Genomic DNA, 22,235 nt, shown 5'->3' on the forward strand with positions numbered 1-22,235 from the left:
ATGCAAAACAAAATTTGTCATTTTCTTGATACCATCTCAGGGTGGGCTTTGGGACTCACTGACTTCAGTAGAGCTAAATGTGCAGGTGTCAGGCATTCATTCGGGATGCCTAGAACTTATATTGGTAGAGACAATGGGAAAGTAATAGCATCAATAATTATTTGAGTGTAATTAAGCTTTTGAAAACATTCAACTTAAATCCCCTATTTTTGAAGATGAAAAAATAGAGGTTCTGAGTGAGTCTGTTATTTGTTAACAATAAAGACCCAGAATCAAATGAATCAAAAATTCAGAAGAATGTTTTTGAAGTCAAAATAAATTTACACTATTTTTTTTCTTTTTTGACCTCTGGAAGACACTAACAAAAATGGACAATGCTAGTATAAGGCTGGAAAAATTTTCCCTCTACCCTTGAGTTCTTTGACCAGTATAATAATCAAAGTTACATAAGATAGATTAACAGTAGAAAATCAAATTTAATTACTTATGTATGGGAGCTCCATAAGAATATGACACCCACAGGCATTCAAACAAAAAAAGACTTATATGCCATCCTGAGCTAAGGGTAAGGGGGTAGAGGTCTGGGACACCAAAGGGGAGGAAGATAATCCACAGGAATATGGGCAGAGCAAATGTTTGGTAAATAAATATTGTTCATGCCAGGTAGAGACAATAGGACACATAGAAGACTTTGACTACAGGCCCTCTCTAGCTCCCCTTCCAGCTTTGCACAACTAGTTTATACTTTGTATTTGTCTCGGGTGATAGTCCTCATTCAAGGCCAGATCATATAAATGAATTATTTGGGGTAGTTATGGGTAAATAAAATCTTTCTCAAATATTCTGTGTCTTGACTGTATTAAGCTCAAAATAGTTCACATGCCAAAGGGGCACATTTTAGGAGTGATTGTTCTGAACCCCTTTATTAAATTAATTCTCAATTTTCTTGATTTTCACATTAATGGGAATAACAGAAATACACTCCAAAAATCATCATATTTGTTTCCTTACTATTTTACCATCATAAATAATTATTGTTTTAAATTCCCTTGCTGTTTTTTAATGCTTGCATAAAAGGGACGGAGGGATGAATGGAGAGAGAGAGATAGACAGACATCTTTCAGCTGTAAGTGTTGGACGGACTACACACCCTGAGTTTACATGGGACATGTGATACTTTCTACTTCCTTTGATCAAGAAGTTTGTTTCATTTCTCAAGAAATAAGCATCTAATTTTGCTTACTATGTGAGGTGATTTATTTTTAAATATGAAGATCAATTGCTGAGAAGAATTCAGCTAGGGACGAACTACATTCTAAGGCAGAATTATTTAGCAGAATAAGCATCAGGAAGGGAAACAGGAACCAAAGACTAGATGTTAACCTCAACCCTTTCCTTACTGTGGGCACTTAACTCACTGTGTAACTTTTCTTTGCTGTACTCACTTTATTTATGAGATGGGTGGGATTGTAGATTGGTGAAGCTACTATGAAACACTGTACAGGTTTCTTTTAAAAATTAAGAATAGAACTACCATGTGATCTAGCAATTCCTCTTCTGGTATTTATCTGAAGAATATAAAAACATATATAAAATTTATAAAGTATAAAATATGCATGTACCTCTATGTTCACTGCAGCATTGTCTACAATAGTTAAGATATGAAAACAACTTAAATGTCCATTGACAGAAGAAATAGATAAAGATGTGGTAGATAGGTAGATGGATAGAGATATATAATGCAATACAACTCATCCATATAAAAGATGAAACGTTGCCATTTGCAACAACAGGGATGGATCTTGAGAGTATTGAATTGGCCAAAAAGTTCATGTGTTTTTTTCCATAAGAGACACATTTTTCATTTTCACCAGTAACTTTATTGATTTGGATATTTTGAGTATGTCAACTATCTCCCACATAATATAATTTTGATTGTTCTCAATTAATGTCTCGAGTTGATTGCTACCAAATTCAGCTGGTCTACCTGATCACAGAACATTCTCCAGTGAGAAATCCCCAGTACGAAACTTCACAAACCACTTTTAATGCATTTAATCAGTCACAGCACCTTCTCCATACACTGTGCAAATCTTTTTTGTGTGTTTCAGTTGCATTTTTACCTTTCTTGAAATTATACAGGATAACATGTTGGCAATATCACTTATTTTATTCCATCCTCAATATTAAAATAGCTATACAAAAATTCACCAATTTTGATAAGTTTTTCTGAATGCACACTGATATGACAGCTGTTACAATACACTCTAACAAAAGTGTTCCAATTAATTTAAAGACAACTAAGTGCTACTAGAGACATCCTATAGAAAAAAAAATGAACATTTTGGCCAAGCCAATACTATGCTAAGTGAAATAAATCATACAGAAAAGGATAAAGACCATGTGATTACACTCATATGTACTATCATGGCTGTCCAGAAAAAGTCCAGCCATTGTTACTATAATAAGAATGGTTTGCAAGACATCAATGGAAGCTGGCAGCCAAGGAAAGGGGACTGCAATGAATATGTATGAATAATGAGGACTTCACTGTACTAGTCAGCAAGGGCAGTAGACCTTGTTGAGTGAACATGTATACGGTGTGGCCATTGCAGTCAAAATGAGCAGAGCAACAAATCTGCACCAAATTTTGTATTAAGTTTGAACAATCCTCCATGAAAACTACTCAGAAGATTCAAAAGGCTTTCAGGAACCATACAATGAGTGCTGTGCAATTAAAAGTGTGGCACAAATGCTTTAAATATGATCAAGAATCTGCTCAAAGTAGAACACCTGCAACAAGTAGAACCCCTGAGAATTTTGAACATGTACAGACTGTAGTCAACAAAGGTTGGCAACCTACAGTACAAGAACTAGAAGCTGATCTGGGGATTCCAAAACTTACTGGGTCTGAGACTTGGACACAGGATCTTGGCATGAAACATACTGTGGCAAAATTTATTCTGTGGCTTGTGCTAGCAGAGTGGAAGGAACATCTCACTGCAGATGCTAATGACTGGATTCAAACCATTACCAACAAACTAGATTTCCTCAAGAAGGTCATAAGCAGAGATGAATTGTGCATCTAGGACTATGATCTGAAAACCAAGGCCCAGTGGTCCTAACAGAAGTCATCTGGTTCTCCATCTCCAAAGAAGGTGCAGCAAAGTTGCAGCAAGATCAAGACCATGTTAACTGTGTTTTTTTTTTTTTAATTGGGAAGGTGTTGTTCATCATGAGTATGCCCCTCCAAGCCAAACAATTAATAAGATACTACCTCAATGTTCTTGGTCAGTAGAGAGATGCAACACAATGAAAATAGCCGCAGCTATGGGCAACTGGTGATTGGCAGCTTCATCAAGACAATGCACCCATTCATGCATCATGTCTTGTGCAGAGTTTTTTGTGAAACATCAAATCACCCAGGTGACTCAGACCCCCCTACAGCTCAGATTTGGCACCTTGTGACTTCTGGCTTTTTGCAAAACTGAAATCATCTTTATGAAGAAATAGATTTTGGACCATTGAAGAGATTCAGAAAAATGCAATGGGGAAGCTGACGGTGATTGGAAGAACGATGTGAGGTCCCAAGGTGTCTATTTTAAGGAGACTGAGGTGTTATTCATTATTCTAGTTGCAATGTTTCTTGTATCTTGTATCATATGCAATAAATGTCTCTATTTTTCATCTTAAATGGATGGGTACTTTCTGGACAAACCTTGTATAAAATACAAAAAAATAACAAAGAAGTAACAACAAAGAAACCTCATAGATACAGACAACAGATCGTGGTTACCAGAGCAAAAGAGGAATAGGGAGGATGAATTGGGTAAAAGGGGTCAAATATATGGTAGTGGAAAAAAGTAGATTTTTGGTGAGAACACAAGAAAGTATACAGATATCAAATTATAATGTTGTATACTGAAATTTACATAATGTTATTAACCAATATTACCTCAATTAAAATTTTTTTAAAGAAAGGAGGCCATTTATTATAGCGTTCTTATGACATCAGAGTATAATAATGAAATAAAATAAGGTAATGAACATGAAAAATGCTTTGACTATTAAACAGAGTTTTATACTGATGCCAGCTGGCATCATTATCATGCATTTACTATCACCATGTCCTGATCCCTAGCAACTTATTGGATTAAAACAAGTTCAAAGATGGCAGGGGCTCATTCCTAGTAGTTGAATATAGTTTGTTACCTAGTAAATTATGATTACTGCTCTTCCTAAATGTACAGTTTGAACAGAATAATATTTTGCATGTGGTTTATATCAGTTCATATTTGTATATTGGCAAAGTTATGTTAATTTTATGTGATATTTTCCCTCCAGTGATTTTACTTTGGAAACAGCATAATAAAGTGACTTCTGCTAAGTAAATAGGCCTGTTTCACAATAACTGATACTTAAGTGAATTTATGTAGAGGTATTTGGGTGTTGCAGACCAAATTAACTGGCTGAAAATCCATTAACTTCAAGGCTCCAGATGGATATTTAGGATCATTTCTGAAGTACAAATGTAAAAGTCATGGTAAAAATTTTCTTTGCATAGAAAATTCTCTATATAGTACAAATGTGTAGAATGTCTACCACGGGCCCATTTGAAAAATCAATACCACAATAATCAATCACATCAAAGTGAAAATAACAAAGCATTATGTGCATAATCAGAAAACTGCTACAGAAAGTCCAGCCGCTCCAGAAAAAAGAAAGATATGTAACTGGCTCCTGCAATTTGCTTTGATTCCTGAGACCCTGGATGTTATGGCATATCATGCTATAAAAAATATAAATTAAACATCAGTAATGACTTCAGTTTTATGGCATTAAACTTGGAATATGAAAGGTCCTCTTTCATTATTCGCCCATCTTCACTCTTTCCTGATATGAATAATCTTAACCCCACCCCTCACAACCCACCTCACTTGGGCATTCTCTCTTACCATCATTCTACTCCTCCTTGCCATCTGCTTACAGATATTTGAGTGACAAAATTTTACATTGTTTAAAGAGAAAACTTGACATTGCTTAAGAAAACAAACTACAAATAGGAGCAAAAACTTAGAACACATAGAAGTTCTCCTAGTGCTGCCAACAGAGAGACTGACAGACTCAATGAATCGTAGACCAGAACGGCCTTCCACAATATTATTCAAATCCTTTGTGAGGAGCTTGTCTGCCAAGAGTTCTGAGAGGCACTAGAATAGTGTCCCTGCAGTCAGGAAGTGTGTAATCCAGTTGGGAAACACAATCATTACATGCAATATCATCAGTGTATCAAACATTTCTCCTTCTCCTGGGTCCTTGTATTGCTGATATTTATTGAGCACTTGCTTTGTGCTGAACAGTTAATACAATCATTTTTTATTCTTTGCAGCAGCCTTGTGGGGTAGGTGAAACCATAATCCCCATTTTACGGATATGGAAACTGAGCTTTGGTGAGAATAGGTAGCTTGCCGATGGTTATGCAGCTGGTAAGTGGTATCAGCAGGATTGTAAGCAAGCTCTGAGGATGCACAGTCCACCAGGCATGGTGTGTGTGTTTTTGTGCATGTGTGCAAGGGCTCCTCTCCTCTACACAGTAAAATCCCCTTGAAAACAGGGGGATTTCTGTCTTACAAGTCCTGTGTCCTCCATAATCCCTGCCGTTGCTCGCCTTCAACTCAGTATTTGCTGAGTGCCAGCCCCATGCTTGGTACATAATGATATGTAAAAGAATAAGAAAAAGAATAAAAGGCAGCATAAAAATGCCTCATTAATGAATCAGGATACATACCAGCAACATATTTTTTATCAGAGATGTCATGATGAAGAATATGATTTTATAGGAAGCACGAAAGTATGTTTCAAAAAATTACTTTATGAAAATATCATCAAAGTATTATTCTGATTAATAACCTAGAATATTAGTTAGAGAGATAACACTCAGTGGCACTCATTTATACTAATCAGTTAGTAAAACTACTGTTCTCAATGTCAAGTTTTGCTGCTTATGCTAAGTTGAAGAGTGTGCACCTAAAATCCGTGCCTACCAGGAGTCTAAAAACATGACCTTTTGGGGGGATAAGGAGTTTGCAGATATAATTGCTTAAGTTACGATAAGCTCATAGTAAGTTAGAAAAGGCCTTAAATCTAGTGACTGGTGTTCATGTAAGAAGGCCATGTACAGACCGTGTGAAGAGATAATGATCACCTCGATGGAAACATGCAATGGGGGGGGGTGCTTTAATGCTGATTCCCGTGCACCACACCAAACCTACAAATCGTAGTGCGAGGGGAGTCAGATATCAGCATTTTTACTTGAAGGTTTTATGCTTACTAGAGTTTGAAAACCACAACTTCTGAAAATGTGAAATGTACTAGGCATATAACTCTCTCTGCTGGGAGTAATTCTTGGTCATAGAGCTGGGTCCTGTAATGAACACAGTAAATGGCAATCTTACTGTGGCAAAAACACACTAGTGGCATGCAGAGGAGTAGAGGCCATTTTGAAAAGTGCATTGGAGAAGTGTATTAGAAATTCACAAAATTTTATTTGGGCCTGCAGATAAGGTGTCCAATCATAGGTTTGCATGATTTGATTTGTCACTCAAATCAAATTTTATTGACAATTACAATTTATTTAATATTAGCCTGGGATAACTACTTCACAAACATCATCCCATTGAATATTCTAGACAACCCTGTGGTATATCTATTATCAGCCCTGTTCTACTGATGAAAATACTTAGATTAGAGGAGTTAAACAATTCACTGGAAGTAACAAGTGACCAAATTCATTACAAAATCTGGACTGTCTGAATTTTGCCCTAGTTTCTTCACTCTTTCCCAGTATACCCCCAGCACCAGAATGGAGCCTTCCTTTCCTGTTAAAGCCAAGTGGCTTGTCTAAAACTGAACCTTGATCAGGATGAACCTGAAGGCACTAGGTAGACATGAAATCTCTTCAAGGAGCCACAATTTTACACAAAGATTTAGGGGAAGGAATATTTTTATACTAAAATAGACATGAATATATAGTTGAGCAATTTTTTAAAATAAATATGATATTAAGGTAAAGATGCTTGTTTAAGGAAACTTTACCATTGACCAGAATTTCTCAAGGCAGCATCAGAGAGCTGAGGTGTGTGAGGATCCTCATTCAGAGCTCTCAGTATTCTAAGTAACTTTATGGTAAGCATTGTGAAGTCATCTCACAGACTCCCTCACTGCTTTTGTCCCACACTGGACTGCCTGGGGTGTCACATACATTTCATCGGTTTGCTTTAATTAGTCCTTTTCAGTTGGTTTCTATATGAGTTTCCCTCTTCAGTATACTCTGAAAAATTGAGGCGTTTATACAAATAGATTTACTTGATGGAGAAGCAATTTTCTCTAGCAAGAGAGCACCCTGACTTTGATTTCTACTGTTTTCCCAGTGGGTGACAATGAGAGTGTGGCTTTCATCCATTTTGTAAGAACAAAGCAATTTCCTGGTTGAGCAACAAAGGGAAAAAAATAGTCCTTCCACTACGGAGCAGAACCAAGAGCACCATAACAAGTCTTATGTAAGCCTATGACCCATGCAGTCTAAAGAGGCATTATGTCCCATCTTATACCTGCTGGCCAGAGAAGAAGCTTGCTGAAGGTCAAAGCTGCTGATTGACATTGAAAACACATAGGATGCCATGTGACTAGTCTATTATGTAAACTAATATGATAGCAGCAATACCCTCAACACCAAGGAAAGAAAAAACAGCAATATAATTCCCCATCAACAAAACACCTTTTTAAAAGTAGACCTCAACATGGTTGAAAAACTTAAGGCTTCTGCATAAGCACATTGCCAAATATTTAACCTGAGTATGAACTACACTTTAAATAATTTGTTTTCACACATTAAAAATTAAATTCAATAGCAAACTTTAATCCTGGTTAAAGTTGTTCAATGAACACATCCTCAATGGGTCTTTCCAAATATTTTTTACATATGTTCACAAAATTAAATTTTGGCTTCTCTTTGCAACCTTCCCCAAAATATAACATAGACAATTTGTTTGTTTTTAACAAATAAATCATCCAGGTAAATTCTATGGAACAAGTTCATATTTCAGGTGGAAATTTTAATGTAGATTTTGACAATGTTATTTTAGGAATGTGTCTCTCTAAGCTTTTGAGTACTCACACTAAATTGTGCAAATGTGCCAATTACACATTCATATTTTTGCAATTTGGACACTTTCTCTCCTGCTGAAAGGTGGTTGGATCAAACTTTATTAGATGCAGCATAAATGGGAATAAAGCATTGTTTTTCTTTGTTTTTACTGCTCTTAAAGTTTAACCTGGAACCGTCATTGGAAATATCAGTGAAAGTAAGGAAACAGCCACTGCAGCATTTAGCATCACAGATGCTACAGCAGAATTAAGTCTAGAAAATAGATTCTTAAAGGATTACAGCAGTAAATGTTACATAACAAGACCTAGTATGATGAGTGGGACATCTGTTCACTATTTTCAGAAAGTTGGCATTCTATTACCCTCTATTAAAATAATTTTAGTGGATACCTGACTTTTATTATTCTTTTTTATTACCCCCAGTGATTAAAAGGTGGATGTGCAGTTTTATGTTCTAATTTTGTTTTCTATTTTGTTTTGTTTTTATTTTGGGGGGTGGAATGGGTGGAGAGTGGTTGTTGTTGTTCTGATTTCGTATCTGTGGTTATTCCTTTCTTGTTTTAATTTTTTGTGTTGTTTAAAAAAGAGAGAGTCTTATCTACATCAGAATAACAATAGTTATTTTTCAGTTAGTGTTCTGGATGATCTGAGCTTACATATATAAACCACATACTTCAGAGTCCAGCACAGAAGTGTTCAGTAATTCTTTATCTTTTTTTCTCCTTTCCTTCCCTGGGAAGATTTTGATATTCGTAATGCATTTGGTTTAAAATGTAGAGTTTAGAAGATTGAATTATACCTTACAAGATTTTAGTATCTGAAGAATAATACTTTTGGAAATTCAAATGCCTTTATGTTAGCAATATCTATCTATCTATCTACCTACCTATTCATTTAAATGTACCAATATACAAAGCACACTCTCCATGTTACTAAGTCATGATTTTCTGGGGAGGGAGCATTCCATCCCCATGGAAGGTGTGGAACAGTGTGCCGGGTCGGGGGGCGGGGCGCTTGAAACTAATTGCAAAGCAGAGCCCATCTTCCTGGAGAAGCACTAAAAATTGGGAGGAGAAAGGTTGTTTTATGTATATACAAGCATGAACATTGAATACAGTTCATTAAACAGAGAACCATGTGACACATGAAGTTTTTTCAGGAACATGTTAGACACCATTGCACATCTCCAAGGGAGATTTAACAACTCAGGGGTATTCTCCGATAAATATTGGGGGAAAACTTATATAAAGCCATTAAAAGTTGTGAGTTTGGCCCTGGCTGGTGTAGCTCAGTGGATTGAGCACAAGCCTGCAAACCAGAGGATCGCGGTTCGATTCCCCGTCAGGGCACACACCTGGGTTGCAGGCCGGTTTCCTGCAGGCCAACTCCCAGCAGGGGACACACAAAAGGCAACCATACATTGATGTTTCTCTCCCTCTCTCCTTCCCCTCTATAAATAAATAAAATCTTTAAAAAAAGTTGTGAGTTTGATTTTAAAAATATGAAGTGGGAACCAGCCTATTTATCTATCAGAGTGATGGCAACATGGTTTTGAAAGATGGTGTGGAGGATGGACATGCCACAGAGACTCACGGGGAGAAGAATAAAGTCTAGAGACGCAGAGGCCAACACTTCTACCTTTTTCACATATTGTATTTCTTTTGGGAGACCCTGTGTCAAAGAGTTGTGATCATCGGGTCATTCAAACCCTACTTACTAATCCAGCAGACAAGTACAAGTAGAACTTCTGTTGGCTACATCAATTGCTGGGTGGAAACAGGACTAAAGTAAGAGGTGGCGCCTCCTACAAGGGCCTAGTGTCTAGTTGGGTACATGTTCCTTTATGGGGCATTTAGAGGGAGTTGACGGGAAATAGGTACAGGCAGAGAAAAATACAAAGGAACTATCCATGGCTTAGAGCAGATGGTACGTTCTAGAGGAGATGAAGAGGATGGAGGGTGGTTTGGGAAGAGCAACATAGACTCAACATTCTTTTCTCTCCCTCCTCGCTTTTGTGCATTCCGCAGAAACACCCACCTATGCATGTAGCACACATATATACACACAATTCTGCTGTCACCAACCAGCGCTGAGGGAACTTTGGATAGAATCATTCTGGTTTGCTACTTCTTATTGTATGAGGCATGAACCTATGGAAAATTACTTTAGAGTGATTGTTCTCTCTGAGTTTGCCTTTTGAACAATAACAACAAAAATTCTTGCTTGCTGGAGTGGGAAGAACACCAGCTTGAGAAAACAACTTTTGTCCTCACAACATGCTCTTGAGATATTAATAAGCTTCCTTTGAACAGTAATCGGTGTCTGCATGAGTTTCAGATGCTAATGGAACTGTTGAGACAATGAGAATGCTCTGGACAGACGGTTATGTGGTGGCCCCCATTCTATCCGGCATCATGACCAGGCTTCAGAGCCACCTTGTGACCTGGCACAGCATTTCCATTTGGGGAAGAGATCTTTATTTCTTTTGATGATAGCATTTTTAAGATTGTGATTCGTTGGCTTTATAAAGCACTATCCTCTATGGGCAACCTCATAAGCAGCAATGAATGACAATTCTTCCTTGAAATGTTTAATCACTGAGACAAAAAAAATAGAATAATTATTAACTTTTGTAGCTGAACCACCCCTGCAGATGTTCTTCATCAAATAAAAGAAAAAGGAAACAGAATATTCTCAGAAGGAGGAGTACAAAAAATACAATAAGGTGTTGCAGCTGGGTTCACCAGGTAGCATGAGCCCTGCATGAGTGCTTTAGAAACGACAGCTTCATCTTTGACAGGGTAATCGCATGTCACAGACTGGACTGTGAAGAAATTTGAGTCAAAGGCCTATTTCTGAAACTGTTTTCTCAGTTTAAGGGTGCTGAGGGCACTGTGTAAGTGACAGCAAAATGTAGGAAAGGGGCTCTGTAGCATATCTGAGTTAGACGCTGAACTGTATTAAGTTAACTTTTGATGAGCTGCGTACTGTGAGAGTAAGTTGATATTTGACCCATTTTCTTCTCATCTCTTGATTTGGTTTCTTCACTAGCACACCCTGAGACAAGGATTAGAGCACTTGTAGATTATCTGTGGGCGAAGTAGGGTTCCGATCAACATGGAGAATGCAATCAAGTTACCACCTTGATCAATCAGAATTTCTTCTCCCTGGATGTTATTCACCCAAGGGTGATAAACATCAACTCCTGCCAGGGGTTGTCTTCGTTGAGAGCTGCTAAGGAAGGGACAGTAATTCTCCAAATTTCCAGCTTACTAGATGCTTGATCAGAATCTCCTAGTACAGAGGAAGCCTTCAGACAAAGAAATACAGATGCGTGGTCATTCTCTGTCTTCTACTACTCAGACAAGAGGGGAAATGGACAAGGTACCAGGGTGCCTATCCCACCTCCACTACAGACTCACTTCTTTGTTAAGGATTTGTTAAAATCCATCTTAGAAATGGACCTCTTACACAAAGGGAAATCCATTACTTTTATACAAAAGGATGGACCTACCATTAGAAACAAGAAATACACCTGCAGAAATATATTTCCTTTCAGCTCAGGGTGGCTTCAGCTGTGTTAAAACAGACCTTACCATGACTTGGAATGACTGTCACTACACCATTTCCACTGGGCCCAGTTTCCCATCCTTAGACTAGAGGGCACAAAAAGCATTGAGAGGATCTTCTCACAATGGTGAGTGTCAGGTGGAGCCCTAGTCCCAATAAGTCTACAGTCACTTTATTTACAGCTTGTGTTGGCTTTCCATGCTTCTTTAAAATGAGCCTTGGCCTCTTAATCATTAGTCAGTCTAAGCACAGAATCTGGTTGCTTCTCCATAAAAAGCTGGAAGCAGAGTTAGCTGTTGGACACACTTCATGCATGATTGACTGTTGCCATTGCTATCATTGGAAACGATATGAAAAGTGGATGTAAAAAATAAAATAATTCAAATCGCCAAAAACAGAAGGCTGTTATGAGAGATGAAGTTTTCTGAGAAGCAGATTGAGATTTGTAGGCTGGAGGTTTATCAGCTCAATACCTGGGGAGTTGGGAGTTGGATGGGGGAAGCAGGTTTGGGAAGAGGGGGAAGTCAAACACATCAGGACCTCTGAAGCTGGGGTGGTGTATTAGTTTACTAGGGCTGCTGTACAAAGTACTACAGACTGGGTAGTTTCAATGACAGATAGTATTTTCTCACACTTCTGGAGGCTAGAAGTCTGAGATCAAGGTGTCAACAGAGTTGGTTTCGTCTGAGGTATCTTTCCTTGGCTTGTAGGTGACTGTCTTCTCCCCGTGTCCTCACATGGTTTCCCTTTATGTATGTCTGTGTCCTAATAGCCCCTCCTTATGAAGACACTGGTCATATTTGACTAGGGCTCATTCTCATTATCTCATTTTAACTTAATTACTTTTTTGAATACCCTAACTGTAATTGCAGTCACATTCTGAAACACTGAGTGCTAGGACTTCAACATATAAGTTGGGGTGAGGCACATTCTAGCCCATAATCAGTGGCCCTTCAGAGTTTCATTTAATTGAGGAAAGGAGTCTGAGGCTTTAGACTGCTGCATGAGTCAGTCACTGGATGCTGACTTCCTTCAGGAAGCAGGACAGGTCAGTGTAGGTGAGGTGCTGTTTGTAGCAGAGGACAGTCCTCTGAGAGGGTTACCTCAGAACTGCCAGCCACTGGCACCTACTGCAAAAAGAAGAATGACTCCCTAGTCCTAAAGGGAGAGGGCAGACAAAAATAGCACCCCACAGCATCCTCTCCAGTTCTGAAAAGGGAATCTGTTCTCTACCTTCAACTGTCACTTTCCCCAGGATCTCCCAGGATCATTTCTTTGGTGACAAGGGCCATGCCAGCATTTAGAACTACAGTTCGTAAATCCTTGCTTGGGCCTGTGTATCTTCTAAGCATATGGGGATTCAAGAAGCACAACAGATGTGTCATTTGTGAGGTTATCCATTTTGATTGACATGAAACAGGCTTGGAAATTAACTCATACAAATGATCCTGCAGCTCAAGTCAAAATAACGCTTGGTTCTTCAACTACATGGCTATTTTTTTCTTATAGAGTTGAAGAATATCAAAAAGAGCAATTTGTCAAAACAAACAAGGAGATGGAATTGTGCTGCCACAGAGAAATGACAGATGAACTAAGTTTGGAAAAAACACAACAAAGTAAAGTATCCTATTTATGCATACAGGAGCAATTACATAATGCAAAAAATGCCCTTTAAGTGTTTATAAATTCTCTACAACTCATCCAAACATCACAGAGAACACTGAGAGAAAAAATTTTCCTACTTTGTAATTTGAAGATTTAAATAGTAGCTTCTGTAGTAAAGTGCAGAAATCTGAACATACTCAATACCTTTAAGAACCAAAATATTAATATTTGGTGACATTAGACAAGGAAATTAAAATATCAGGACAGAGACTCCTTAGGGGCTTGTGAAATCTTGTCCATTGCTGCAGCCCAATTATTGGTTTATTCTTTTCTCCTTTCTCTNTGCAAAAAATGCCCTTTAAGTGTTTATAAATTCTCTACAACTCATCCAAACATCACAGAGAACACTGAGAGAAAAAATTTTCCTACTTTGTAATTTGAAGATTTAAATAGTAGCTTCTGTAGTAAAGTGCAGAAATCTGAACATACTCAATACCTTTAAGAACCAAAATACTAATATTTGGTGATATTAGACAAGGAAATTAAAATATCAGGACAGAGACTCCTTAGGGTCTTGTGAAATCTTGTCCATTGCTGCAGCCCAATTATTGGTTTATTCTTTTCTCCTTTCTCTCATTGGCTAATAGAGTTAGACCTTATCCGCCCCCCCTCCACCACCAAAAAGGGAGATGCTTTGTATATAAGATGGGGGCATTTTTATAAATGTTTTTTTATAAAGACAGAATTCCTCAGCAATGTTGAAATTGAGATGAAATGGCCTTTCAGCATGCCAGTCAAAAAAGTGCTACCAATGTTCTCTAGCTGGCTTATATATTTCCTTGACTTTTTAAAAAAAATCATAGTAGAATTGAAAAACTCAGCATGTGAACAAGTGAACAGTGATTATATCTATATGCCAGCAACATACTGGGTATTTCAAGTACTTTAAGAATAATAACTTTGCAAATACATAACCAATGTTTGTGGAGCATTTACTGTATGTCACACCTTTTGCCAAATACTTTACATAAAATATCTCATGTGTTCATTATAGCCAGATGTGGCAGCTAGGATTCTAAGATTCCTCAATGATACCCTACATCTGGTGTATATACACCTTTTCCAAAGTTATTCAAATAATAACCTAGGTACTTCTGTGAGGGGATTTTGCAGATGTAATTAAGGTCCCAATTAACTGACCTTAAAACAGAAAAACTATCAGGTGACCTGAGCTAATCATAGGAGTCCTTTAAATCTGTATGCAGAGGTCAGATATGGAGGAAGTCAGAGAGAAAATTCTTTCACAATAAAAGAGAATTTGAAATTCCTTTGCTGGCTTGAAGATGGAGTCAGACATCTGGGAAGTAATGCAGGTGGCCTCTAAGGATGGAGAGTGACTCTGAGGTGGCAGCCAGCAAGGAAATGGAGACTCAGTCCTGCAACCTCAAGGAACTAAATTCTGCCAACAAGAAGAATGAGCTTCACAGTTGATTTCTCTCCTACAGGCAAGAACTGAGTCCAGCTGACACCTGATTTTACCCTTATGATGTCCTACACAGACAACCCAGTTTTACCATGCCAGACCTTTGAGCTGTAGAACCACAAGCTAATAAATGGCTTTTTTAAGCCACAAAGTTCATGGTAATTTGTCACACAGCAATAGAAAACTAATACACCAACCCTCATAAGGTCAGTGCCTCCATCTTAAAGATGAGGTGACTGAGGCTTGAAAAGTTTACATGATCTGATCAAGGTCACAATGCTGGTATATGGTCAAGTCCAGGTTGGATTATAAGCAGCTTGTTACATTGAGATGAAAGAGATGATTGGTTGTGTGAGATACAAGTCTAAGATGCTTCCAGATACCCACCCCCTTTTAGGAAAACCTTCTCCAGTCTTGTCCCCTTGAGTATAGTGTCACCTATGAATATGATGAGAAGGAAGCACAATTAGGTAAAACAGATTTTTGTAGATGCAATTAAGACATTTAATCAGTTGAGTTCATTAAAAGGGAGAGTGTCCTAGTGGGCTGACCTAATTAGGTGGGCTCTGAAAAAGGAGTCTAAAAGTTGGAAATGGAGAAAGTCATAGAGACACAGTCTTTCTGGCCTGGAAGAACGAAAAAAACATGTCCTGAGCTGCCTTTCAAGGCCCACTGGCAAGAAATTGCAGGTGGTCTTTAGGAGTTAAAAGCATTCCTGTTGACAGCTAGAAAGAAAAGGAGGATCTCAGTTCTACAGCTGAAAAGAACTGGATTCTGCCAACAACCTAAATGGGCTTGGAAGAAGGCCCCAAGCCTCAGTGGAAACTGCAGTGCAGCTACACCTTGACTGCAGCTCTTAGGACACCAAGAAGAGGACTCAACTCTAATGTGCCTGGACCTCACCAACAGAAACTATGAGATAATAACAGTTTGTTGTTTTAAGCCACTAAATTTGTGGTAATTTGCTACATAGCTACAGAGAACTAATACACTGGGTAAAGGACAGATTGCTCTCCCTTACTTCATGTGATTGGAGAGGACGGGCTAAGACCCAGGGAGCCCAACTTTTTTTGTTGTTGTTGTTGTTGTTGTTCAGTTAATTACTAATGACCTTATCCCCTTGTTCCTCCACTCAAGCTTGATTTACTCATATCACAAGGCAAGCTCCAATGGTGCTGTTCTTCCACCCCTCTCAAAACGTGTACTTATACAACTTTGATATTTAAACCTTGAAATTTAATTCACTTAGTAGCAGCGGCTACTGTTTCATGAAGTGCCACTATCCAAGCCTGCACTGATGAGTCTGTTGGTCTATCTTTCAGGAAGGCTGAGACTTCACCCCTGTTGCCCATCAGGCTGCACTTACACAGGGTAGCCCTCCATCAGTCCTTAGTTAAACCGTTATTTGCATGCACTCTAGATCTTTGAAAGTTTTCCATTTGCCATTGAGGAAGCCAATAACAATCATGAGAATCCATGCACTCTCCCAGTATTACAGAATATAGTAGTATCTTGGCTGTATCAGCGGCCCTAGGACTGATAGCTGTGAAAGAAAGGAAGTTGGGTGCAGATATTCCAAACCTGCTTCACTGTGTCACTCTGTTTAGGGGTGGGGGATACGATGCTAAAATAGATTAATAGAACTTCTGTCATCATGTTAATGGGGCAGAAAACCCCTAACTGTGTATTAATGGAGTTTCTGGTGAAAGAAATATATCTCTACTCCTTTATACCTTGGTAGGTGAGCTACAGTGGGTGTCAGTGGGAATATATGAAGAGATTGACTTCAGAAGGTCAGGCTTTAAAGGACTTTTTGGACTTCTAAGTCAATGAAAATTGATTTTTCTTGTTGACCAAGACAACTGTTACAGAAGACTTTCAACCTTTAAAAAATTCTTATTAAAGTATAACGTGCAGAAAAGAACCCAGAGCCTAAATGCACCCAGAGCCTAATTTACTTCATAAATTTTCACAAACTGAACACAACCATATAACTAGCTCCCAGACCAAAAGCCCAGCATCCTCAGCAGTACTGCTGGGCCCTTTCCAGCAGCTACAACCCAGAGGAATTGCTCTTCTAACTCTAACACCACAGGTGATTTTGCCTATTTTTCAAATGTTTTTTAACTCCATAGGAGTGGAATCAACCGCTGTATACTCTTTTTTCCTGAGCTCATGTTGTATGAATAGATCACAAATTATTTATCAATTCTGCCATTTTAGGTATTTCAGTAGCTTCTGATTTGGGGAAATTACAGTAGTGCTGAACTTTGTGGTAAGTAACTTTTGGGGAACATGTGTACACATTCTGCTGGAAGTAAACCTACGAGTGAAATTGCCCATAGTCGTAGGCTGTGTGCAAATTCAGCTAATTTAGTAGATATTGCCATATAGTTTTCCAAAGTGGTTGCATCGGCTTTTACTTCCAAAAGCAGAATATAAAAGTTTCATTACTCCACATGCTTGCCAAGATTTAATATTGTCTTTTCATTTTATAAAAGCTTTTCAAACTTGTAATATGTTTTAGTTTACAGGTGTTATCATTGTTTCTATTGTGAAACTAATAAGCACCTATATGCAAACATCAGTACTGGGCTCGAAAGCCATTGTATTCTGCAGAGTATCATTGGTTAAGATGACAGGTGGTAACAATAAATGACTCATGCCTTTTGTTTAGCTCTGTTCTACTTTGCAAAATAGCCAGGCTCCTCTATAATTCTGCCCTCAGGTCCTCTGGAAAACATAAAGGAAATTCTACCTCTTAAAGAAGTTAACTTTTGCTTCTGGAACTTAACACTCTTAAAAAATATCTGCCATATACTTACATTTTCGTCAAGTCTGTTTGCCTTAAATAATACTCTGCATATATTCACAGAGTTCATATTATCCATTGGGACCTACACCATGTGCTAGAAATAATGATGAGCACTACTTAATTCTTCACCAGGTTCTAGTTTAAGATATAATATTAACTACAGTTAATTCTAAAAATATTAATGTTGCCTTTTGCATTATTTGCAATTATTTTTTAGCCTGTGGGCCCATTTGAGTTTACTGACAACTCATCCACTAAAAAAGAAGTGTGAGTCATTTTAGGTACACAAAGTTGCTTTAACTACAAAAGAATGGATGCACACTTTAGGAAATTCATGAAGATGGTCTAAGACCAACAAAAGTTTATCTTGAAGGAAATAATTGGAATTTGAGTAGCCTTGACAGGTTACATTGCCTCCAAAAAGGAACACTGATTATTTTTTGCCCTTCACTGTGTTCCTCTACATGATCTTCAATGATATGGCATTAAATGATACAGATTATGTCAGTCAGAATGTAATAAGGGAAGCTGAACCTTGTCGGTGATATGGAATAAAGGATTTGTTATAGAGATTAGATTTTATAAAATTGTGGTACAGCTGGGGAAGTAAATGTCCAGTAGGATGGTTGGCTGAGCAGAACATAGCTTCTAACAAGGACCCATGAGAGGGAAATGGCAAAGAAATTTACGAAAGGCCATTTTCTATGCATCTGATCAGGCCAGGAGTATGCCAGCAGGGCAGATAGTCAAAGGGCATGCTAAGAGATAGTCAAAAGGAAAGACAGATGCAAAATTGAAAAGAACAAGGACAGAATAGAAGCCATGAAGGCAAACTAGAACCTATAGGGACAAACTGCCAAATGCTTCTGTCTCTCAGTGCATGGAACCCCCAAACTGCAATGCCCTGCAGAGGAGCTAGAGGCCTTGCAACAGAACCGTATGTCTACCCAGCCAGGGACTCAGACAACCTGAGACAGGAGGACCAGCAGTAGCTACAGGCTAAGTGTTGAGCAACATGTGCATAACCAGCCCAGAGTCTGATGTCCTACACCCACCTGCCTGGTGCAATGATCTCAGCTGCACTTCTGTCCTCCAAATCACATGGAAATTTCTCTGTGGCCAACTATAACCCAGAGACATTTAGATTACCTATGTTCGTGGAGTACAAAAACCACCACAGAGATAGACTACAAAAGAAATTGAAAAAAATTAAAAATAGGGTACAATTCAATCCTTTCTTTATAACAGCATGGATACTGGGGCCCAGAGAGATGATGGCTTATCCAGTTTCACAGAGCTGGTGATAGGGGCAGAAACTCAGTCTTGTGTGTCTTGACCTGGGTGATATCTCAGAGGAATGCTGCATGTAAAGTTAAGATGCCTGAGATTTTGATACTAATTAATTATTTGGCCTTGGGAAAAATAATTGCTCAATTCTGGGTTTGAGTTTTCTTGTGATAGATTGGCACATGAGTTAGGCCCAACAAATTGAAGGTGCTCAGTTAATATCTAATGAATTAATGAATAAACATAGTCTCTCAGGAACAACCTTATAAAACCATTAAAACCTTATAAAATTCTTCTAGTGCCTAATATAAACAATGAATTAAAACCATGGCCTGAGCCTCAATTGTTAGGCATTCTTATGTATTCTCATGAAATTTATCTGGGACTAGAATGGATCTCCCAGGTCCTTCCTCCTGGGCACACGTCAGATTTCCAGTTTCTCCGTCATGTGGCAATTAGACTTTTTATATATTTTTGTCACCCCGTTGTGGCTTCTACTTGATTCATCCAGTCTGAACTTTTCAGCAGAAGTTCAGTGTCACATAGCTAAAACATAAAGAATACCAAAAAAAAAAAAGAACAATAGGAAGAAGCTAAGAGAATACCAGATTTCTAGGAATGTACTTTTATGTTTTACTCACAAATCTGCAGTTTGGGCAGCATTCAGCAGGAACAACTTATCTCTTTCCATCTGGCATCATTTGGGGTAGCTCAAAAGCCAGGGGCTTAAAACATCTAGAGGCTACTCACTTTCAGCTAGGCTATTGGCTAGAACTTCCACGTGTGGATTTTTCAGGCCGTATCTGCTTCATCTTGGCATGATGACTGGGCACAAGAATGAGCCTTCAAAGAGGACCAGGCAGAAACCACATCATTTTTTATGACATGGACTCAGAAGTTACATATCACTTTTGCCAGAGCTATAGACACTCCCAGATTCAAGCGAAGGAAATGAAGATCCCACCTCTCGATGAGAAGAGTATTAGCATTACATTTTAAGAGGAGCCTGAGGGAACAGGCATCTCGCTGCACACCATCTTGGAAAACACAATCTACCACAAGCACTGATCAATATCCATGATAAGTTTACAGACACAGAGCTTGTGACCAAAATGAGTTCTTCACCAACAGAAAATATGTTTGTTCGTGCATATATAAATACATACACATGGGCACTCATAACAAGTGTTTGGTAAATAAAGATAATTCTTGCATTCATCTTCCTTCCAAGTTATTTTTAGTGATATTCCTGAAGGCAACAGCAAAGAAATGGGTCACTCAGTCAGTTTAAAGTAAAAGGACTTTTTTTCCTTTTCGCTCATCTTCTCTCTGGGAAAATAAATCAGGCTGCTGAATTTTGGAACCATATAATTTCCATGGTAACAAAGCCAAAAATTCTGAAAGTGGATTATAATTCTTTGCAATATTTTAAAAAATCTGTATTTAGTCTGTGTGGTGTTTAAAATTATGCTTAATAGCAGTAAATAGTATTACCACTAACCCTTCACACAAACACATTCACAGTGTACACACATGTACAAAGATATAGGCTATATGAATGTTTAAAAAATTCTAAAATTTATACCATGTGACCATAAAAATAGGGGAAATGAGTATAAATGAGAATGTCTAGCTTGGTCTTCTTAGATCTGCTTCAAGTCAAATTTTGTTGTTTTGCTTTTGATCTCATTTAGGTGGTTTTAGAAAAAATCTGACCATTTGAAGTCCAGAGAAGAAGTCAACCACCATAGGCACAAAAATGAGAATACTTATGATGTTGGGAAACTACAAGTGTTTCAGTGCAGCTGGAGTTATGTCTAACACAAGTCTTATTTTTAGTGATAGACCTTTTGATTATGAAGTATTTTAAATATATAAAAAGCATAGAAAATTATATGATAACCATGTACTTAACCCCATGGTCAATAGCTATTACCCATTTGTAACAGTTATTGAAATCTCTTTCCCTTCTAAGTCAATGTGAACGATTCAGTTAAAGCCTTACTTGTCCACGTCTCTACCTGCCCTCCCTCCCCAGAGATCATCATGCTGAAGTTCATGTGTGACATTCCTGTGTACGGTTCTGTATATTCGTGCTTATGAACGAGTCCCTGCCCATTGTATCTTCGTGACTTAACAACTTATATAAATAGTATCATGGAGTAGAATCCTTCTGGAACTCATTTCTATTGCTCAACATTATAATTTTTATTTTTAGCCAGAGGACATAAATGCACCATAAGGAGAGTGGAGGCTAGCATTTAGTATTGCACAGATAGTTAATCGTTTATGCAATTAAATCTATAGTTCACCTAAAAAGTTGATGGTGGCAGTTTTTGCATTTGAAGAAAATGTTAATGATCTGCTTTTAGGACTGGACACCAGAAACTCAAGTGAATGCAAGGAAAAGAAATGATGGACATTTGCACACCAGACCTTCCATTTTGGAAGGCCAGGTGCTTTTTTACATCCATCCTCTGTGGGCAGTTGCTGGGACTGCATGGTCTGTGGTGATAATGCCACAGAAGTCCAGTGAGTGTCCAGGAGCAGTGTATCTAGCGCAGGTCCAAACTTGGGATCAGGGAGCCACATCTCTGAGTTTCCGTCAGGGAACCCTGGTGATTTCTTATGTCCTGGCCCTCCCTCCCTGCTTCCAATCCTGCAGAGCTTCTCCCCTGCTGGGAACTTTGGGCTGGGCTGGCGTGAATCTATACCCCATAGGCTGGGAAAGCAGAGGGCCAGGTGCACATCCCACTTCCATTCCTTACTGTCATGAGAAATGCCTCACTTGAGGTTCTGTTCAATTAGCAGGTGTAGTTTGATAGATTGAGTAATTTGCAACTTATTTCACATTGTTATAATAAAGGAACTAAATGGGGTATTCGTTTCAAGACACAAAATTGAGTCACTGATTCAATATCAGATATACGTGAGTTACTGCCCACGTGCCATCTCTCTTCTCTGCTTACCATATCACCCTCTGCATGTCTCAGAGAGACTCCTTACATGCATAAACTCTCTCAAAGCAGAAAAAGGGACTGTGCACACATTTTACTTTTGAGGTGGTATTTAATTACTCCATAATACTTACCAGATTAAAGTTATATTGGCCTCATATAACTCAATTAATTGTATTTTATTTCTGTTGCATTTCTGAGTATGTTAAGCTATGAGCAAGTGACTTCATGCAAATTAAAGTGCAAGAAGATTTTTAGGCTGTATTCAAATATATCAAGAAAATGAACGATTTTTAGGCTGTATTCAAATATATCAGGTTCAATAAATAGATTTGTTTAACAAGGGGAGGAC

The 22,235-nt window shown here is 38.2% G+C and overlaps 1 protein-coding gene across 1 annotated transcript in view; it reads left to right on the forward strand.

Moving 5' to 3' along the window:
- The window catches only part of MACROD2 (mono-ADP ribosylhydrolase 2), a 580,549-nt gene that overhangs the window by 353,025 nt on the left and 205,289 nt on the right, over window positions 1-22,235 (forward strand). The gene's annotated exons all lie outside the window — the stretch shown is intronic.

Source organism: Sturnira hondurensis, unplaced genomic scaffold, assembly GCF_014824575.4.
Source record: "Sturnira hondurensis isolate 20B ecotype Veracruz unplaced genomic scaffold, ASM1482457v3 Scaffold0003874, whole genome shotgun sequence".
Lineage (NCBI taxonomy): Eukaryota > Metazoa > Chordata > Mammalia > Chiroptera > Phyllostomidae > Sturnira > Sturnira hondurensis.